This window comes from Mandrillus leucophaeus, unplaced genomic scaffold (assembly GCF_000951045.1).
Source record: "Mandrillus leucophaeus isolate KB7577 unplaced genomic scaffold, Mleu.le_1.0 Scaffold1732, whole genome shotgun sequence".
Taxonomy (NCBI): domain Eukaryota; kingdom Metazoa; phylum Chordata; class Mammalia; order Primates; family Cercopithecidae; genus Mandrillus; species Mandrillus leucophaeus.
Window position 1 is genome coordinate 1 of NW_012101735.1, and position 23125 is coordinate 23125.

Consider the following 23125-nt stretch of genomic DNA (forward strand, 5'->3'; position numbering starts at 1 on the left):
CAGCACACCAACATGGCACAAGTATACATATGTAACAAACCTGCACGTTATGCACATGTACCCTACAACTTAAAGTATAATAATAATAAATAAATTAAAAAAAAAAATTACCAAAAGGTTTATAAAGGGGTGCCAACAGGTATATAAAAAAGTACTCAACATTAGTAATCATCAAGGAAATAAAAGGTAAAACCACAATGAGATATCATCTCACCCCTGTGAGGATGACTATTATCAAAGAGAAATAGGATAAATTTTAGTAAGAGTGTAGAAAATAAAACTTTTGTACCCTGTTCTTGAGAATGTAAATTTATAAAATGATTATTGAAAATAGTATGGCGGTCTCTTGAAAAAAATAAAAATAAACCTACCATATAATTTAGCAATCTCTTTTGTGGTTACATATGCAAAGGAAATGAAACCAGTACCTCATAGAGATATCTGCATTCCCATGATCATTGAAGCATAATTCACAACAGCCAAGATACATAAACAATCTATGTGTCTATCAGTGGATGAAGGGATAAAGAAATTGTGGTATACATACAATAGAATATTATTCAGCCCTAAAAAAGAGAAGATTCTGCCATTTATGATAACATGGATAAACCTAGAAGACATTATGCTGAGGCACACCAGAGATAAACAAACAAACAAACAAAATCCACTGCATGATCTCCTTTATAAGTGGAATCCATACAAGTTGAACACATAGAAATAGGGAAAAGAATGGCAGTTACTAATGCAGAGGGGAGACATGTGGGAGATATTGGTCAAAGGGTATAAAGTTATAGTTATATAATATGAATAAATCTAAAGATCTAATGTACAACATGGCAGCTACAGTTTAATAATATTGTAGTTTGTACTGGAAACTTGCTAAGAGAGTAAATTTCTGGTGCTTTTTACCAAACACCCACAAAAAGGTGACTCTATGATAGAATGGATACATTAATTTGCTTGACTGCAGGAACCATTTCACTATGTGTATGTATTTCAAAACATTGTGTTGTACACCTTAAATATATACAATAAAAATAAATTAAAAAGAAAAAATACAGAGTTTTCAAAAAATAATGTTGACATAATCGGGCATCTATAAGTTAAGATAAAGTAAACTTTGACATGAAATTCATGCCACATAAAAAATGTAACACCAAATGGACCACAGAGCTAAATGTTTTACTAATGTTTCACACAGCTAAATGTAAAACTGTGTATGACGCTTTTAGAAGAAAACTTGAAAAAAATATTCATGACCTCGATTAGAGGAAAATTGCTCAGCTATGACACCAAAAGCATAATTCATACAAGAATATATATATAAATTGAACTTGATCAGAAATTTACAAATTTGCTCTGTGAAAGACTCTATTAACAGAATCAAAAGATAAACTGCAGCTTGAGAAAAGATATTTTCAAGTCACATGTATTGAACAAATGACTTACTTGTATTCAGCATGTAATAGAGAACTCTCAAAACTCTATAATATTAAAGCAAAAAAAAAAAAAGAAAAAAGAAAAACCCTGTAATTGTAAAATGGGCAAAGAGTTTGATTGAACTTCAATAAAAAGGACAAAGGGGTAGTAAAAAAGCACATACAAAGATGTTTAGCGTCATTGACTATTAGGAAAATACAAATTAAAATCGCTATGAGAAACAACTATTCATTTCTTCAGATGGCTAAAATAAAAAATGCTTGCATAATACCAAGTGCCAGTAAATATGTGGAGGAAATGAAAACCTCATACATTCCTGGAGGAATGAAAAAATGGTTCCTCCATTATAAAAATGGTTTGGCAGTGATATGATTTGGCTCTATGTCCTCACCTAAATCTCATCTCAAATTGTAATCCCTGTATGTCAGCGAAGAGGCCCTGTGGAAGGTGACTGAATCATGGGGGATGGATTTCCCCCATGCTGTTCTCATCATAGTGAGTGAGTTCTTATGAGATCTGGCTGTTTAGAAGTGTGTGGCACCTCCCCCCTCTGCTTGCACTCTCTCTCTTTCTCTTACTCTGCTATGGCAAGACATGCTTGCTTTCCCTTCACCTTCCACAATGATTGTAAGTTACCTGAGGCCTCTCAGTCAGTTTCCTGTTAAGCCTGAAGAACTGTGAGCTAACTGAACCTTTATTCTTCGTAAATTACCCAATCTCAGGTAGTTCCTTATAGCAGTATGAGAATGGACAAACACAGGCAGTTTCTTATTAAATTAAATGCACATTTACCATCCAATTCAGTGATTTCTCTCCTGGGTATTTATCCCCAAAATATGAAAGCTTATGTATACCCAAAAATCTGTTCATGAATGTTAATAGCAGCTCTACTCATAATTGCTCCAAACTGGAAAAAATTAAATGTCCTTTAATGGATGAACAAACAAACTGTGGTACATCCAAAGAACAAAATATTACTCAGGAATAAAAAGGAACCAACTATTAATGCATGCAGTGTGGAAGGATCTCAAAGGCATTACACTAAATAAGAGAAGCCAGTCTTAAAAGCTATCATACTATATGATTTCATACATAACATTCTCAAAAGGCAGAACAATAGTGATAGAGAACAGATCACTAGTTGCCAGAGGTTGGAGGTAGTGGGAGATATGACTATAAAAGTAGAACAAGAGGGAGGTTTTTGGGGTAATGGAACTGTTTTGTATCCTGATTGCCATGGGTGGTTACACAGATACATACATGTCTTAAAAATCATAGAATTCCTCAAAAAGATTAACTTTATGATAATTAAAAAAATAAATTTTAAAAGGCCATGAAGTGAGTTGCATTTAAAAGCAGCATTTAATTTATAAGCTATTTTAAAATGTTTTATACCACTAGCACACTAGCCTGTGTTTATTTTCAGAGTTTGGTTCTGTTAGTTCTGCTTCGAAAATGAGAAATTATTGATGGGCAACAACTTTTATTCAAAGTTTACCATTCACACACAAACTCCTTTATAAGAACTAATTCAATAGTACCAACCTCTGAACAAATAACTCATACTTTTTGTCTGCTACTTTGTGGTCCACCACTCACTAAGGTAATGAAAGTAACATATTTGGCAGTAATGAGCATTATTGAGCATTCAGTAAATACTATGTTTATCATTTAGCTTTGCTTGGGTGGTGGGAACTAGATTTGAGTATTTAGCACCATATGTCTTCAAGTCTAGCTGATACCTGTTTTTAAGACCCTGTTAGATTTAAATGACTAATATCACTAAGGATCTGAAACAGATGTACAGAAGTAAACTTGATTTGGAACTAAAATAACAATGGAGTTATTACTTTATGAAAATATTGTATCTTATAGATCACAAAATATATTATAATTGTGATAGTTTAAACAATAAATGAATGATTATGTTTGATTATAAATTTTGATAAAATTAATTAGTAGTATGATTCAAAATCCTTCACATTTAGATTTTGTTTTCTGGTGACAAGGACAATAATTTTTGCAAAAAAAAAAAGTATCAAATGTCTTGTAAATTTTTCCAGACAACCCTCTGAATACTTTGGGATGCAAATTGTTCATCTTTGAATAGTCTCTGATGGCATCATCATTGCAGAATTTCTCTTATTTTATCTGGTCCATCTATGCCATATCCTCGTTAGTAAAGGCAATTTGATTTGAGCGGTCATCTACCATCAGTCTCATTAACTTCATACAACCTTGCATTGATCATGAGTCCAGCTCAACACAGCAAATCCTCTTTATTCTCAAGGATTCTCTAGGATTTTGGTTGTCTTAACACCTAGGGGCTACTTTCTGTTTCCTAACACTAGACTAGGCTAGAGTCTGGGCTTTCTTCTCTAGTACATGAGGAGTTTTCTCCGCAATTTTAGTTTTTCCAAGCACCATCTAAAAAATGTCAAAGCAAAATCCCTTCCTCTACACATCTCTGCTTCTTCCAAATCTCCCTGAATATTTCACTCTTGACAATCAAGATGTAAGAGCTCAACCTTACAGACCCACAGAAAAAGAGGGTACTTCAGAGCTTAGCGGCTACAAACGTTAAATACCAAAGTCAAGATTCTGACAAAAGTGATCAATCATTTCGTCTTACTGGAATTCTCCAAATTTTAACACTGGAAGTCCTGAATCCCAGGAAACTCAACAGTTTTGGGCAAATTGGGACAGTTAGTCACCCTAGAAGGATCTCTAAATTTCCCAAAACTGAACACACACACACACACACACACACACACACACACACACACCACACACACACATATCGCACACGTATGTATTTGTAGAGGTAGGGTTTTGCTATTTGCCTAGGTTGGTTTTGTATTCCTGGGCTTAAGTAATATGCACACCTCAGCCTCCCAAAGTGCTGGGATTACAGGCATGAGCCACTACACCCGGCCTAAACTTTCCTATGTATTTGTTCAAGTTTTACTTTCAAATCTTCTTGTCCATTGTCATAAAACTGTTCATGGAGAAAAATACAGATAACCAAATGAGTTGACTTATGTAGTTATACTAAATTATGCAGTGAAAAAATCTATTCTGTAACTGTAAATATATGTAAGAGAATGAAAGGAAACGAAGAAAACAAATATCTAATAGATCAATCTACCTTCTTCTTCAGATGTAAGGAGAAATATGAACTGTATTAACTCTGCTCATTAGAGTAGTTCAAGGTGCTGAATCCACTGGAGTCCAGTTCAGACACAAATCCAATATTCGAGAGAGCCAAGTGATAGGTGGGGAGCTTGGAAACAGGAGACTCTGGGCAGCCTAAGAACAAGCATGTTATCAAATATGTGGGATATGAAGATATTGGAAATAGGGTCCAGGTCTCATCTCATCTGGAGAAATGAGTAGGCAGTAAAAGGGGATGGGAAGGACTACAATTATGTGGTCAGGAGCAAAATCTTTTACCCTGTACACTGTCAGATTTAAATGCCAGCTTTTATGCACACTAGCTTTGTGATTCAGAAAAAGGATTTTACCTTACTTGTCTTACCTGTAAAATGAGGACAGTAGTAGCAGTACTCATTTTATAGAATTACTGTGAGGATTAAATAAACTAATTCAAATGAAGTATGTAACAGAGTGCTTGGCACATAATAAGCACTTGAATGGAACTTAAGTGTTAGGTATTATTATGTTACTTCCTTTCTTCATACCAACACTCTGACATCCTTATTATTCTAATTTGTAGTAAATATTTGTTGTATTACTATTACTTATCTAAAAGTTAACAGTTGTCTTTATTTGCTTAGTTTTTTTTTTTTTTTATGTTTTGATCACTACCCAGCCCTAAACTCTCCAATAAAACTGTAAAATATATTTACTATGGTCAAACAATGTGATATATTTTATTTCCACATCGTTTTAGAATCATACTTTGTAACATTCTTCATCGTCTTCTTCCAGTTTGAATTAGTTATTCTATAGACCTGCACAGCTATAGTTCTCAGAATGTGTATACACTATTATCTTGGAACAATGATATCCTTTTCTTCTTTCCTGTGTTTGACCTCTATTTCTTGGATTCCACCTCTTCTACTTTCTTGGTTCAATTCTTTGTTTTGCATATTCTCTCATCACTTTCTGAGAGTGAATGAAAACTCAGTTTTCTAAGAGCTCACATATCAGAAAATATATTTATTCTACCCACACACTTAGTATATACTTTTAGTGAGTATAGAGTGTATTGGAAATCATGTTTACTCAATGTTTACTCAGAATTTTTTTTTTTTTTTTTTTAGACAAAATCTCTATCGCCCCTGGTAACTCAGGATTTTAAAGTTGTTTAACTCTTGCTTTCTAACTTTCATTGTTAAAGTTTAGAAATTGATGCTATTCTGACTCTCACTTGTTTCTTTTCAGAAGGTTTTAAAAATCACTTCATCAATGTTACTCTGAAATTTATTAGTGCACTTTTTTTTCATTTATTATGCTGGAGACTCAATAGACTAAACCATGACACTCTTGAATTTCAGGTTTTACAAATTTTCTTGAATTATTTCTTTTGTGATTTCTTTCCCTCTGTTTTCACTGTCCTCTGCTACTGGTACTTCCATTCGTTAGATATTGAATATTCAATATAAATTCTCTAATTCTATTGGCTCTTCTTTTTTAAAGCCCATATCTCTGTTTTCTTTCTTTGTCTTTTGCGATAATTCTTTCATTCTACCATTGAACTTTTCTATTTTTTTGTGTTACTTTTTTAAAATATATTTTTAGTTTATGAGAACACTTTTGCATTCTTAGAATGTTTCTTACTGGTTGGGCACTGTGGCTCACCCAGCACTTTGGGAGGCTGAGGCAGGAAGATCACCTGAGGTCAGGAGTTCGAGATCAGCCTGGCCAAAATGGCGAATCCCCTTCTCTACTGAAATAAAAAAATTAGCCAGGCATGGTGGCAGGTGTCTGTAGTCCCAGCTGCTTAAGAGGCTGAGGGAGGGAGAATTGCTTGAACCCAGGAAGTGGGGGTTGTAGTGAGTCGACATCATGCCACTGCTCTCCAGCCTGGGTGACAGAGCAAGACTGTCAAAAAAAAAAAAAAAAAAAAAGGTAAAGAAAAAAAAAGAAATGTTCCTTACTTATAGTATCCTGTCCTTGTTTTATGAAAGCAGTATCTTCTTCTCTTAGTTCTTCTAGGATACTAAGACACACACACACATAGGCACACATGCATATTATACATGTTTTGGTTTAATTCTCTTTTTTCATGTTCCATTTGTTTATTTTTGGTTTGTTTTGATATGTTGGAGCTCTGTCTTAAAATTAATCACTGGCAGTATATTTAGATTTTGAATGAGGCATGAAAAAGGTGATTGGAAGCCCTGTTTGCATGGGTGAGTTTAGTGTGGCTCACTATATGTTGATTGGTGTAAGATTTGACTATTATATTAGAGGTCCTACTATATTAGTGTCTGTCAATTTTCTCTTTTGAATGGGGTCTGTTTCTCTAAAGAAAATACTACTGATCGTTGCCTGGGATTTGTAAGCATATCTGCTATTGTTCTGAAGGCTGAACAGGGAAAGAATACTAAGAAATTCTCAGCATCTGGGATACAACTTTTAATTTTATCCACTTGTATACCTAAATCCAAACTTTGGTAATTTAACCTCAGTGGAGAAATAAACTTTCTTTCTTCTGTTGAGATTGGGAAATGGGTCTAAGGTTCTAAATACTTCCTTACAAACTATCAACCTATCCTCTTTATTTTCAACTAAGTATTATGCTTTACCTTTCAGAGATACTGATGCCTCCAACTCCTAGATCTTTCTGGGGTTTTATAATAGATAGTGAATTAGGTGGCTTCCCCAGTGAAGTTAGATTTTAGCTTTCTTTTCTTTGTTAATTCAGTTACATATATGCATCTGCTTTCCATCTAAACATTTTCTTGATATTTTTCATCTGTTGTATTCTCCTTTTCTGTTCTTTTTATTTATGTGGGGGCCTTAATTATCCTCTTCCTTTACTGTCATCTTACTGGTTTTTTTCTGGAATAAGCAGAGGTAAAATTATGTGTTCAATGTGCCATGTTGAGGTAGACATGCTCACTGTAAATATCTCATCTCTTTTGCCTCTTTCCTCAGATTCTACTGTGAGTCTTATCCTTCCCTTTTTCTTCACCACTAGCCTCTATTTCTAGCAAAAGCCTCTCTTTTCTATCTTCCACACTGATGGAAAAATGGTCTTTATAAAATCAGATTCTGAACACATTAGTGCCCTGTGTAAAACCCTTGAGTGCACTAGTAGTGGGAACATCTGAATTCTTTTATGATTCTGAGTCCCTAGACTTTTTCCTTACCACTTCTTCAAACCCTGTCCCATTCATACTGATCTTCTTAATACTCTACAAATGCACTCTCTCAGTCCTCTACCTAGTAAATGCTTTCCTGACTTATAAATTTCTATTATTTTTTACAAAATTCAACTCAGAAGTCACCTTCTCAAAAAGCCTATCTCTAACCATCAGTGAGTTGCTGTGTCCCTATAGTGTCTTCTACATCCCTTACTCATAGCAGTTGGATGAATAAATACAGTTCTAATACTGTGTCATTCTGTCCCTGCTCAAATCTGAGTCTATAGTTCCTGCTCTGATTATAGTGTCTGGCATAAAATAGATAGTAAAGGTATGCTGAATGAATGAGCATTCTGTTGAATGAATGAGTCCTGCTGTTGGGAAGGATGGGGGTAAGGCACTGCAGATTAAAGAAAACAAATATAAGTTTATCAATATAGCACTGGATCCAAATTTATGAAAGATATTTGCCATTAGTTTCTAGAAAAACTCTGTCATGCTGCTAACTTAGATTTAGACACTTTTCATTTTACTGTTTATTTTTGGTCAGACATTATAATTAGTTACAACAAATGAGTGATAGAGTGGAGGGTGATGGAGTGCAGAGCAGCTTAGAATAATTGAAATTAAGAACACATTGGAAAACAAGGAGCACTTGCCAGAAATGAATGATCCCATGAGTGCATGATTCTCCGATTTGGCAAAGAGAACTTGGTAACTGCTTTTGCGGCATCAAAATCTCCATGTTATCCTATGTTGTAGTAGGAAAAATATCTCTACATCAGGAAACTACACTGGTTAGCTTTGTATCCATTTTCTTGAGATTTCTAAATGGGCTTCATTTTTTTGGCATAAGAAGAATGGATGAGTCAATTTGTCTTTGCAAATCTTTTGTTGTATATTACATCCCTAGATGCTCTTCAAAGGCAAGTAATAGAATTTTCAGTATTGTGCTTGATCTTAGATAAGATAAAGTTAACATCTACTTTGCTGCTTGTTTTGCTTGATGTCTCCTCCTCTTTTATGCTGTTGGGTTAAAGTACCTTCCCTTTTCAGAGCTGGGAGGTTGGGGAGGCTTCGCTTTGAAATAAAGAGAGTAGAGGAGCAGGCCATGGTGCTTTTGTATTTCCCCCTACGTATCACTTATTAAACTCCTGTTGCCCTGACCATTGTTGCTTCCCACTGAAGTCTGGTTTATTTACTTGAAAATCTGATTTGTTTCATTTTATTACTGTGTTTGCGAAGTAACTGATATCAGATTCGGAGGGAAAGAACTGCCATTTACCAGCAGGCTGTGATGGCTTTGCCTCGGTCTGCAGGCCTGATTTTGAGGCCTCGTCTGCCCTGGGGCTCCCACAGAAATAAGATTACTGGCAATAACTGCTTCAACTGCTTTGAATAACAGACACAACTCAGAGAGCATAAAATTAGCATAAACACAGCACTAGTGTGTTCCCTCAGCGGATATGAGACAGGCAGGCTATGGAAAATTGACTGAAATGGGGTCAGACAATGTAGAAATCTGAAACATAGAAAATACCGCCTAAGAGATATAAGGTATTACCACCTCTTTCGTTTTCTTTTATCTCTCTCTCTCTATATATATATACACATACATATAGTCATGCAGTTTTAATGATAACATGTTAGAACTGATGAAAATTAAAGATGCAAAATCACTACCTCCCTAAAATGCCTGCATTATCTTTCTAGACAAATTATTATTAATCATTTCTCAGTTTTTTTAATCCTGAGGGTAGAAAAATAAACACATTTTCACAGTTATTTTAAATTGATTTTTCTTTTTAGGGAGATATTAGTTTGAGTATAGAGATTTTGCTTCAGAAAGAAGGTGAACAGCTGAAACAGTACAGGATTGTAGCTTGAAACAATTTCTTCCATATCTATTTATCAAATATTAAAATGGAATATGCTGCCGACAAATGCAATAAAGGCTAACATTACAGGGAAAGGAGTGACGCTGTGCATCTCAAAAGGCAGATGGAAGCTATGGTTTTGCTGTTTTAATAATATGTTGTCACATATGGAATACAATTTTCAATACAGCTGCATATAGATGGGTCCCGTTGCTTATTTATTTATTTTTGGTGTGATGTTGGCAAACGTCCAACCATTCCACAAAATGAAATTGATTTTGGAATTTAGCATTTTCTGGTCTTATCCTGGTCTGAGATATTGTTCAAAGGTTGATAACTCAGCACTTCAAATTTAGATTATGGAGAAAGAGTGTAGATGTTTAGTAACATTTCTCTCTCATGAATAGCAGTAGGTCCCTTTATCATAGCCTGTGTGCATTCTCTCATACATTTGCACATTTATAAGTATTTAGTTAATGCTGTCTTCCCCATTAATCTTTTAACTCCATAAAGCCAGGAGCCCCTGTTTGTATAGTATTTGCTACTGCCTCCTTAGTGCCCAGCACTGCGTCTGCTGTTTACTAGCACTCAACAAATATTTACTGAATGTGTGACTAAAGTATGAATGAGTAGCTAGGGGATGCAATACTGTGAGGGCTATGACATTTTAAACGATTTTTATGGTATTTCTATCAGAATTTTTATTTTAAAAGAATCTTGCAGGATCATTGTCTTTGGATTCTATAAAAAAGTCTTTAAAATTTATAGGAATAAGGTATAGATTAACTGCCACTATGTTTCTGTAAACACCAGTGATAAAAATATATCTCACAGAGTGAATCCAAGAGACTCCAATATGAAGAGAAACTGACATGTAGCATTACTTCGTTTGACATATTCATTGACAGGTAGCAAGTTAATATTGTCAGGTATATGCTTACACTTTATAGTGACATCAAATACTTGCAGACTACCAGACATCATTTCACTCTGTGTTGTAAAGATTTTAGTGAGTTACTTCTTTTTACATCTGTAAATGTTCAGACACTCACTCTGCAGTTGAATGGACAACATGTAGCTTTGTGTTTTCTTTGTCTAATTGTAGTATTTTCTTAACCTCGAGGAAAAACTGATTTTGTCATTTTCCAAATATTTTTTAATGACAAGGGGCCATCTTCTCTTCTTCCTCTGATCTAATAACAATTATAATATAAATTACATATTTGCAGCAGAAAAACTGGAAACTTGCATTATGAATTACTTATGTTTACAGCTTTCCCCCTAGGACAATTGTTAAGTCTCAAAGTGTCATTATATTTTCAAATCCTTGCAAAGGGTGGAACATATCTGAACAGTATACAGAATAGGCAGTATCCTAGCTGAATTCGCTTCCACTTATGTATATATTAAAGCAATTGCAATGAAAACAAAAATTGACAAATGGGACCTAATTAAACTAAAAATCTTCCACACAGCAGAAGAAAACATACAGAGTAAACAAAAAACCTACCAAATGGGAGAAAATATTCACAACCTATGCACCTGGCGAATGTCTAATATCCAGAATTTATAAGGAACTTAAACAAATCAACAAGCAAAAAACAAATAACCCCATTAAAAAAATGGACAAAGGACATGAACAGATGCTTCTTGAAAAAGGCATACAAGTGGCCAACAAACATATGAAAAATGCTCATCATCACCAATCATAAGAGAAATGCAAACAAAAACTACAATGAGATAACATCTCACACCAGTCAGAATGGCTATTATTACAAAGTCAAAAAACAACAGATGTTGGTGAAGCTGCAAAGAAAAGGCAAAGCTTATATACTGTTAGTGGGAATGTAAATTAATTCAGCCGTTGTGGAGAGCAGTTTAGAGATTTCTCAAATAACTTAAAACAGAACTACCATTCAACCCAGCAATCCCATTACTGGGTATATACCCACAGGAAAATAGATTATTCTACCAAAAAGACACATACACCAGTGTGTTCATCACAGCACTATCCACGATAGCAAAGACATAGAATCAGCGTAGGTGCTCATTAGTGGTGGACTGGATAAAGAAAATGTGGTACATATACACCATGGAATACCACACAGTCATAAAAAATGAACTTTTTTTTTTACAGCAAAATGCGGGCAGATGGAGGCCATTATCCTCAGTGAATGAATGCAGGAATAGAAAACCACATACTATATATTCTTGCTTATAACTGAGAGCTAAACATTGATCACACATAAACATAAATATGGGTACAATAGACACTTCAGAGTACTAGTAGGGGAGAGGAGTGCGGGTTGAAAAACTACCTATTGGCTACTATGCTCACTACCTGGGTGTCGGAATCCATTCTTCAAACCTCAGCATCACACGATATACCCATGTGACACACCTACACATGTACCACCTGTATCTAAAATAAAAGATGAAATTTACATAAGCAAATAAGTAAATAAATAAATAAAACACTTGCACACAGAAAGTCTGAAAATTGGATGCCACACCAAGGACCTTCCTATGCACATATTTAATTTCAAATTGTTTTCCTAAAGAATTCTTTTCATCCAGGAGTGTTTCCAGCTAAGAAGAACTTAAACCATTGGGCAGAGTCACATCTGTGTATGTATAGTAAAAGTGATTGGGAGAGTCAGATTCTGTGGCTGACTTAGTCGTGTTTTAATAAAGTAAGAGTGGTTCATATCATCGGGCTGCCTTCTTTGTTCTTCATTCATCATGAACCATTTTCCCTAAAATCCTTCCAAGATGGGGCCCTGTCAGCCATATTTGTGTAAGTTATCCTGACCCTGCACATAATTGATTAGCTGGGTTAATAGATTCTTCCTCTAGTAAAGTTCATCTTGGATCTAAGAAATTCTAGTTTAATCTGTACTGTTAGCATAAACTGAGGTAATATAAACTGAAAATACGTGAGAGCTGTCTTTCTTTAGTGACTAGAGCACAGAGAGTGTTCATCTGCCAAGAAAGACAGATCAAGTGGATGTCGTATTAGTTAAGAACTGGACAGGCTGCATGAAACAGAAACCCAACTACTGTGGCTTACTTTTAAAAATGTTTCCATATGATAATAAATGCAGAGATAGGTAGTCCTGGGCTGATAAAACACCCACACCACTTTTAGTTTTCTGTTCCACTATTCTTGCCACGTAGCTCTCAACCTCTCGGTTACAAAATACTTATCTCATCTCCCGCATGGTACCTATATTCTAGGCAGACAGGGAGAAAGGCTACACCTCCATTAACAGCTTCCTGAAGTAACCACCTATAGCTTCTACTTCTGCTTACATCTCATTAGCCTAGACAATGTCACTATGTCAATATCTAGTTGCAAAGGTATCTGGGCAACTAAAACTTTAAGCTAAACATATCTCTCTGAACAAAATCGAAGTTGTTCAGAGAATGAAAAAAAAGGAAAGTAATGAAAAAAGAGGAGAGTATACTGAGAATAGACATTGTATGAGCAACCACCAGTGTAGGGTGGATACTAGTTAAAAAAATAGACTTGGCATTGGGTAATCTAAAGAGAAGGGAAATAGGACAATGCTTGCCTGCTTCCACAAAGTTTTCTGTTTTCTTGTTTTCTGCTGCAGTCCCTTATCAAGCCTGGCTACCATTGTGTTCATAAACCATTAGTGTCATTATAGAAAATCACCCTTTTGTACCTTGCTTACTCTAGATCAAGTTGCTTTATACTATTTGGGGGAAGAAAAGGTCTTATTAACAAAATGGTCCTATAAGTGGATAAGTAAGAAAGATTGGTCTACCAGTGAAGTTTTTTTTTTTTTAATAGCTTTTTAACATTCTTTTAGAGCAGTTTTAGATTCACAACAGAATTGTGCAGAAAGTACATAGATTTCCTGTATACCACCTAAACCCACACATGCACAGCCTCCTCCACTATCGATTTCCTGCACCAGAGTGGTATTAGGTTGGTGCAAAAGTAATTGCATTTTTTTGCCATTGCTTTAATTTGTTACAATTGATGAACCTACATTGACACATAATAAACACTCAAAGTCCATAGTTTATGTTACGGTTCACTCTTAGAATTGTACATTCTATAGTTTTGGGCAAATTTATAATGACATGCGTCTACCATTATAGTATCATACAGAGTAGTTTCATTGTCCTAAAAATCCTCTGTGTTCCACCAATTTATCCCTCTCTCCTCGCAAACTCTGACAAACACTGATCTTTTGTACTGTCTCCACAGTTTTGCCTTTTCCAGAATGTCAAATAGTTGGAATTATATTGTATGCAGACTTTACAGACTGGTCTCTTTCACTTACTAATATGGATTTAAGGTTCCTTCGTGTCCTCATAGCTTTTTCCTACTTAGGGTTGAATAATACTCCATTGACTGGATGTACCACAGTTTATTTAGCCACTTATCTACTGAAGGATATTTTGATTTCTTTGAAGTATGGCAATCATGAATAAAGCTGCTATAAACATTTGTGTGCAGGTTTTTGTGTTGGCATACATTTTTATCTCATTTGGGTAATTTCTAAGGAGTGCAATTTCTAGATTATAGTCTCATTTCTACATGTCAAATTTTAAACAGAAGTTTTGTAAGGGCCAGGACTGCACCTATATGTGTAGTTATACATTTTATAATCTACTGCACATGTGTGTACACTTGTACATTTTATAGTCTATGGGCAGTGTATGAACTATTGTACACAATTATCACAAACAAACCCATCTAATTGATTTAGATTTTATCATTACACAGACTATTACCTGATTTAAGCTGCATGAACCCTAGAGACTTATATTGTGATCCCATTAAGGCTTGCTATAAACTTTACATGGCATCTTTCCCACCATAGGTGTTTCCAAGATTATAGGGCCTGCTGGGTCATGTGATCCATGCAACAGCCATTTTTGCTCAGCGTCCCACTCAAACTTTGTCCCCAGTTTATGCGCAGAGAAGCTGAGAAGGATTCCCAGGTGGGGAGCATGCTGCCTCCAAAACCCTGCCAGGCATTCTGCTTAGCTTTCATGATGAAAAGTGTGAAATACAATAATTTGTGCTTCATTTTAGATGAGATGTTTCTGTGTGTTCCATCCCTAAACGTTTTGCTGATACGATGGGCCTCTGAATCCTCAGGCTTTATCCCCTACTCTCTAGAGTACATAAGTCGTGCTTCACATGACACTTCCTGCTCAGATAGTCCAATGAGCATGATGTCACTAATGAGTGGACCAGTGTGATGTGCTGTATGATGCCAAAGCAATCTAAGTCTGATTGTGATAACTGTGTGACCATGTGGTCTCTATCATTTAAGGGCCAATCATCCCATTATTACCCTCAGCCCAGTTCTAACATGACATAGCTCATCTCCTACTGTAAGCCTCGCAGTGATCTTGGTGACCCTCTCCTCAGCAAATTCTCTAACATTTTGTAATTGAAGTATCTCCCAGACCCTCCTGTGTGGTAATAGCCATCTAATGAGTTACCTGGCCTTACATAGTATAGGTACTCTAGCATGCTTACGTCTCTATGCCTTTTAATTCATTCTTCCACTATCATCCATGGAAATTATAGTATTTATGCTTCACTATGTATTTACCATAGCTGTAGTCTTCCCCAAGCTTTTACAAGCCATCCTAGGAATTCATTGGCACCACTTCCCAGATCCCTTGCCAGAATGCTGAATCCTATGTCATGGGAGAATGTTCTCATATTGAAAAACTCCCCCTTTCCCAAGTTCATGTTCTGCCAGCTTCAATCCAGTGTTCTTAGGGTCCAGTCTCATATGAACTCTCCAAGGTCCTGCTAAAGTTGATGGTTAAGTACTAAAATTTATTTGCAATATGATTCTTTAATTCCCTCAGCAGGCCCAACATTGCCCCAGCTGGGTTAGAATGTGACAAACTTAATCATTGGCTTAGGAGCCATGAGGTTACATCACAAGTGGGGCCCTTTTTGTTTTGAAAGATATAGTTCTCTGTGTTATCTTCAAGCAAGAGTGGAGTACTAGTTTCTAACAGGGAGGATTAGGACAATCTCACCAATACAGAGGGTTTTTAGGGCACTGATTTCCAACTGGGGTGGTTTTGGTCCCAAGGGCATACTTGACAGTGGCTGCAAACACTTTTGATCTTCATAAATGGAGCAGATGGGCTACTGCTATCGGCATGTAGTAGAGTCCAGGGATGCTGGTGAGTAGTCATTCTACAATGCACAGGACAGCCCCTAACAACAAAGAACTATCCAGTTTCAAGTGCCAATAGTGCAGAGGTTGAGAAATTCTGGTTTAGGGGATTTGGGGATTTGTAATTTTCAAGTACGTCATGCCAGATGTCCCTATCAATTATCTCAGTATTCCACTGCTTCCTAATCAAGTGTCTGACCTTGGCATAGCAGACATGCTCAGGTTCTCTGAAGTTCTGCTACTCTTATGATTAAACCCTTGTCTGGTCCTCAGTTCATTCTATCTTTCAACTGTAAGAGATGGATATCTCTTTATATGTTGCCTAGGGGATCTTCTGGCTTTCACATTTAGCTTTTAAATTCCAATTAATCACTCTCAGCTTTCCATTATTTGTTTTCTAAAGAATCAAATATCCACAGTAAAACCTATTCCAGTTCATTGTTCCCCTAATTACTATTGTCTCTATATTCCTCAAACACCTGATGCATTACACCCACTAGTGCATTTCCTTCTACCAGCATGCCGTCATGATTCCCTGCGGGTGAAAGCTTTAACAATCACCCTGCTGCCTTTTACCAGGTTATTCCTGCTCAACCTTCCACCATTGATGAGTCACTTGATGCTTGTTGGCTGACAGGTGAGGCAGCTTCAGAATCTCATGTTAGCATCTGCTTTCTCAGACTCCTGGTACCAACAGTTACCATCAGCTTCCCCCATCAGAGAAGGAAAATAACTCTGATGGAGATTTGTATACAGGAGGGTTATTAGGAAGTGCCGGGGTGTGTGATAAACACCTATAAAAGAAGGGAAAACAACACAGGCAGCGGAGGAAAAATCAAGGTATAATACAGGCATAACATTCAGTCTCAGAAAATGTATGGGCACTCTGAAGCTCAGGTGGCCTGCAGAGTTGGTCAAATTTAGATAAGGAGAGACTCGTCCTTTGTTCTGCATTAGCCCATCATTGATCCGGGCTGCATCCTGGAAGGGATATAACTTTGAGTCAGGCAGCTCTCTTTAGAAGAAGGTAATTCCTGGAAAGCTCAGAAAACAGTGGACGGAATGTGAGTAGTGTTTTCTACAGGTGAGAAACAGGCCCTTCAATTTAGAAAGGAGATCTGGGCAGCACAGCACAGTATCTAATATAGCAGATAACCCTCTCTAGCTGCATTCAGTGAGGTTACTGGGTATCCATTCTCTGCAGCTGCCGGTGGTAAGACCAGCGAAGGGGAGACTGGGGCATTTTAAGAAGATTTCCTCCTTCACAGCTGGAGCAAGTAGAGCACCTCTTCTACCTTGTAGCAAAATAATGTGGCAGGCTATGGGGTGGTGGTAATTTCACCTGGACAGGAAGATAAGAACTGACTCAGCACTGTGGCAGAGCTCAGAAGAAATAATTGTTAATGGATATATAATGAGGAAATCATAATTTTCTTAACAGCTCTTGCTAGCATTTTTCTTGTAATGGGAACTATCTTTGTTTAGAAACCTGTTTTGATAATCTACTTAGGGCAGAGTGTGGGACTCCAAGCTTGGGGAAATTCACAGAAGACTAAACAACAAGGAAGGGTCACTAGTCTCTAAAGCACTAACATGTTCTATATGAGCTTAAAATAAATAAATAAATAAAAATGTTTTGTTTCTGAGAAGAAGAATTGAAAAGAGAACTATAGTTAATTAGGATACTTCTACTTCTTAGTAACAAGAACCTGATTCAGATAGGTTTAAATAGCAAAACATTTAACAAATTAAATAGTCAAACATTATGTTCTCAGAAATGCAGAGGTGGTATGGCTGCCAGTGTTGGTGAAGGCAGAGGCTCACAGCATGAAGAACCCAGGTTCTTTACATCTTTTCACCCTGCTACTTGCATCTGTGGCTTGTTCATGGTGGCGAGCCAGCTCCTGGTGATGGTGATGGCTGGGTCTTGTCTTGGACAAGTGAGAGAAGGAACAGTCCTTCAAGCGTCTTTCCTTCTAGCTATATTGGGTCATCCGAGGCCATATGATTCACTGTGCACTTACAGTGTGATCAGGGTAACCTCTGTGCTGGGAATGGCCTGCTTTCCTTAAGGAAGGGAAGATACCTAATCCAAATGATACTGTTAGTAGGAGAAAAATGGAAATGAATGTTGGGTAGGCAATCAATTGGGTCGTCTATAAAAGTAGAGAAAAAGGGAGGAAGAGAATAATTAACAAATTGAAAAAAGCTAGAAGATAGGGGATGCAAGGCCTGTAATAATTCCCAAATAGTGGGGTGGCCAAAGTACGGTATAAGAACAATGATGTCATCATCATTGTTTTGATAATTTATAGTTATTTTTGTTTATAATATGACACCTACTCTATTTTTTCTCTATACTCATACCTCTTGCAAAAGCCTGTTATGTTTATGAGTATGTCGTATGAATACATTATTTTATTATTAATTCTGAATTGACAAGTAATGATTGAATATATTAATGAAGTACAATGTGATGCTTTGATGTATGTGTTCATTACAGAATGGTTAATCCAGCTAACACATCCACCTTACCCACTTATCATTTTTTTTGTGGTGAGAACACTTAAAATCTACTCTTTTAGAAATTTTGAGATATGCAATACATTATTACGTTATTATTAACTATGATCAGCTACTGTGCAATAGATCATGAAAATTATTTCTCTTATCTAAGTGAAACTTTCTATCCTCTGACCAACATCTCCCTTTTTTCTGTCCCTCCCTGCCACCCCCATCCATGGCACACCCAGTCTCTAGTAGCCAGCATTCCACACTCTCATTTTAAGAGTTTGACTTTTAAAAATTCCTCATATATGTAGGATGGAACACAAATATTGGAGAGGATGTAGAGAAAAAGGAACTCTCATACACTGTTGGTGGGAATGTAAATTACTACAGCTGTTTTGGAAAATAGTGTGGAAATTCCTCTAAAAACTAAAAGTAGGGCTACCACATAATCCAGCAATCCCACTACTGGGTATATATCCCAAGGAAGTGAAATCAGTATGTTGAAGAGATATCTTCGTTCCTGTTTGTTGTGGTATGATTCGCAATAGCCACAATATGAAAGCAGTATAAGTATCCATTAATGAATGAATAGGTCAAGAAAATGTGGTATGTATACACAGTGGACTACTATGCAGCCTTTGGAAGGAAATCTTGTCATTTATGACAAAATAGTTAAACCTGGAGGGCATTGTGCTAAGGCACAGAAAGACGAGTGCTGAATTTTAATGTAAAAACTAAATGGCGGTAGTGCAGGACAGCAAGTACACATGCACACATGCATGTGCATGCACACAAAACAAACCAAACGAAACAAACAAACAAAAATAAGTAAGATCCCTAATAAGTCACAGAACCCTTTATGAGGTTTTTTGACTTCTATAAGGCAAAAAAATAAAGTTTGAGCCAAATTTACCTGGATCTCAAAGGGCAAAACAAATGAACAAAAACCCTCTGGCTGACATCTAAATTACAAATAGTACGTGCTAGGAGGATTACACAGAAGAAGGCTGTGTGAGGATACTAAAAAGTCTTCCAGAAATTTTAAATCTGATTTGGAGAGAAAAGTCTTGTACTCCTAAAAACACACAGCACCTTATACAAATCTCTGCCAAATGAGTGACACAGGCTAAAATAATTCAGAAGAATAAGACTTCCTGTATCACCCAATGATTTCATTTTCAGTTTAAAAATCTGTTACTTGACAGTTACTTAATATCTGCTTTACCAAACATTTCTTGTGCTGAAGAGAGTTATTGTCCCCAGATTATACACAAGGAAATTGATGTCTGAAAGTCTCTAAGGACCCTGCTGGTTTTGTTTCTAGTTTGCTTTGTCTTTCCCAAGATCTTGGGAAAAAGTATTATTCATTCTTGTATGTCCTCTATTTCTTTCAATATTTTCCATTTGATATTTACTGATATTTGAGCAACTGCAGAGTGTTTGAGAACTTCTTTTGCTTGCCAAGCATTTTCTATTAGCTAAACAATATGTTTCACATATAGTTTTATATACTGTTGATGTTGTGATAAATAAAATGTAAATTCAGTTAAATCACTACTTTATGAACAAAACTTTAGTTTTCAAGATTGTTTTCTCAATTAATATGTACTTATTAATTCAAAATAAGTTTTGACAATTAAATTATGTCTTCAATCTTTAGAAGATTGGAAAAATAGAGAACCTATCTTATATTACAAGTGCTAAGATTTTTAAAGGGGAAAACATGTATTGTGCTTGTAATAATAAGGTTATATTTAAAAACTCCCACCAATTTATTAAACAGATAGCATCTCGTGTCTTAACAAACACATTAATCCACACAGTCACACATTCATGAATGAGATGGCTACATTATTTCAATTTTATGCTCGAAATAAAGGTAATTAATTATTACGATTATCTTTAAGATATCAGATAAGGCGCTGAGCTTATGTTTCTGAATCCTGCAGAAAACTCTATATGTGTGTGTATCCATGTGTGTATATACTAATAAAGTGGAAATACCAATAAGGCATATTGAAGATATGTCAGATGAAGAGAAGTCACTGACATAAAAGTATTGTCACTATGCTTGATATCTCTCTCAGCTTTCTGCTCCTTTTGATGGGATGAAAATTGGTCTGGGATGTAGATGAAAGAGTGTTAATAATATTTTCTCTGTTTTTAATGACAATGCTGAAGTCTTAATTAAGAATGGTGTGTGAGGAGATCATGAAGAGATTTCAAAGTCTCTTTTCCTCTAGACTTCAAAACACATGTATGTTATTGTAATTCCCCAAGAAGGCATGATTTTTCCATAACAAAATCAGCCATATCATGCCATTTTTCCTACTCATGATAGATTAGTATTTCATAAGCAGCATTGAAATTTGTCTTAAAAATTTCTTCATCACATTTCTACCTAGCATAGTTTCAGGTATTAAACAGGTGCTAGTATTTTTTAATAAATTAAAACTCATTTTTTAAATTTACAGATGTACAGATAAATTTTCAATTTCCAAATACCTCTGTAACATAATGAAAGCACATTTTCCAATTTGCAATTTAACAAATTGTAAGAAACTTTCAACCAATTAATGGGGAGATATATATATACACACATACACATAGATGGGAAAGCCTACAGATTGGTATGAAAATCATTGAGTTATTAAATTAATGTATCAGTCACCACTTTTATTTCCTTAGGTTTTCCTTCATATTGTCTGGAGTTATTTCAGCTGATTTAATTTATTGACTTGAAATTTTTGAGGTGGAAATTAAAAGAAAGCAAATAAAAGGACTCTCTACCTCAGCACCTAAAAATGATGCAATCTTGTATTTTCTTTCCTTCCATGTCTATAACCATATCTCTTTCTATCCAGATATGTTTCTGGGCACCCTTACTTCAATTCTGAACATTAATAAGTGCTGGCTACAGGTAATTTGGTGTGGATTTTGGAGTCGGAGAGCTAAATAAGACAAGCTGCTTTCAGAATCTTACTCTTATATGAATGCATAAGGGCATAAGCATACATATTTAAAATCATGATCCCATTTGTCATTATGGTGTAGGCCAATGGTTTCCAAAAGGGACTTTTGCCATGCAGGGGACATCTTGCAGTATCTGGGGATATTTCGGCTGTCACAACTTGGGGATGGGGGTATGGTGTGCTAATGGTATCTATTAGATGGAAGCCAGGGAGGCAGCTAAACATCCTACAATGCGCAGGAAAGATCTCACAAAGAAACATCCAGCCCTAAATGTCAATAGTAAAGAAGGTCAGAAATTCCAGGGAAGGAGGAAGAATATGGGCTCTGCTTGAAGCCTTGGATTAGAATTCAGATCTGTTCACCATAGAATAAATGGCATCATTGAGCCCATCTTCTTGTGGAACCCATGATAAGCCCATTCCCAAATGGAGAAACCTATGCCTAATTTAAAGGGTTCTTAGATAAGGACTATAGGATAAACATGTGGATATCCTAAAATTTCCTGGCTGTTAACCCTCTGCTCTAACAGGAGCTCCAGCCCTACGTAAAATTAAGGACATACTTTCTGTATTTTCTAATTTTTCTCAGTAATAAAGGTGACATACCTGACCACTTTGCTTCAAGACTACATTATTTCCAAAGGAATTCCTTGGTGTTCCTTATCAATCAGTTTACCAGAAATTCACAAATTTACCTTAGCCCCAGTCATAGATGTATCTTAGACTCAATTTGAAATTTCACTATATGTGAACAATTTTTAAAAGTGTAAAATATATTATACATAAGTTATCAGTAACTTTTATATATCACTTATAGACCTATACATACACAGCTCAGCTTAAGGAATAAAAGTCATCTGTTGCCTTGTGTGTCCCATCACAACTGCCTGTCCTCCCTAATCAACCGTGATTCCTTGCCTTCTGCCAGTAATGACAATCCTGACTTGTGCAAATCTTTTACATGGCTTTAAGTTGTATTTTTACTATAATTGTATGTATTCTCTGATAATATATTGTTTAGTTCTGCCTATTTTTGATCTTTGTATCAACATTATACAGACTACATTTTTGTGTGAGTTGCATTTTTCTCACAGAAATTATATTTTTGTGGTTTTTCCATGTAGAAATGGGTAGTTGACTTTATTCATTTCACTAATATTTCATTTTATGAATAAGCATTCATCTTTATTGCAATTACATTTGTGAATAAATATACCACAAGCAATTTACTCATTCTACATTGACAATCCTTGTTAAGGCATTGACAGGTTTTTGTTTGTTTTCTAATTTAAAATATAGTTTACTTTGATTTTAATTCATACTTCCTTTATAACTAATGAAGTTGAATATCTTTTTACATGTTTATTGTTCAGTTATGTTTTCTTTTTGGTGAAACACCTGTTAGTGGCTACTATGCACTTTTACTGATATGAAGGAATTCTTCCTGTAGTCTGGATACTAATTCTTTTTTATGCATATTTCAAGTATTTATTGTCTCTTCAGTATCTTCATGGAATCTTTTGTTAAATTGTAGATCTCAAATTTAATGAAATAATTTATCAATCTCTTTTGAAAGTAGCTTGTTTATGAACCCCTTTACTATCCTAGTTCTTAAAAGTATTTCTTATGTAATTTTGAAAACCCTTTTAAGTCTTGTCTTTTACATTTTAGTCTTTAATCCACCTGGAATTGATTTTTGTGAAAATTCCAGAAATTTTATTCTTTTCCAATGAGAATAATTGTTTTTTTCCCCTACACCTTGTGGTAAGTTGTGTATTCTTTACCCACTGATGTGCTACAAC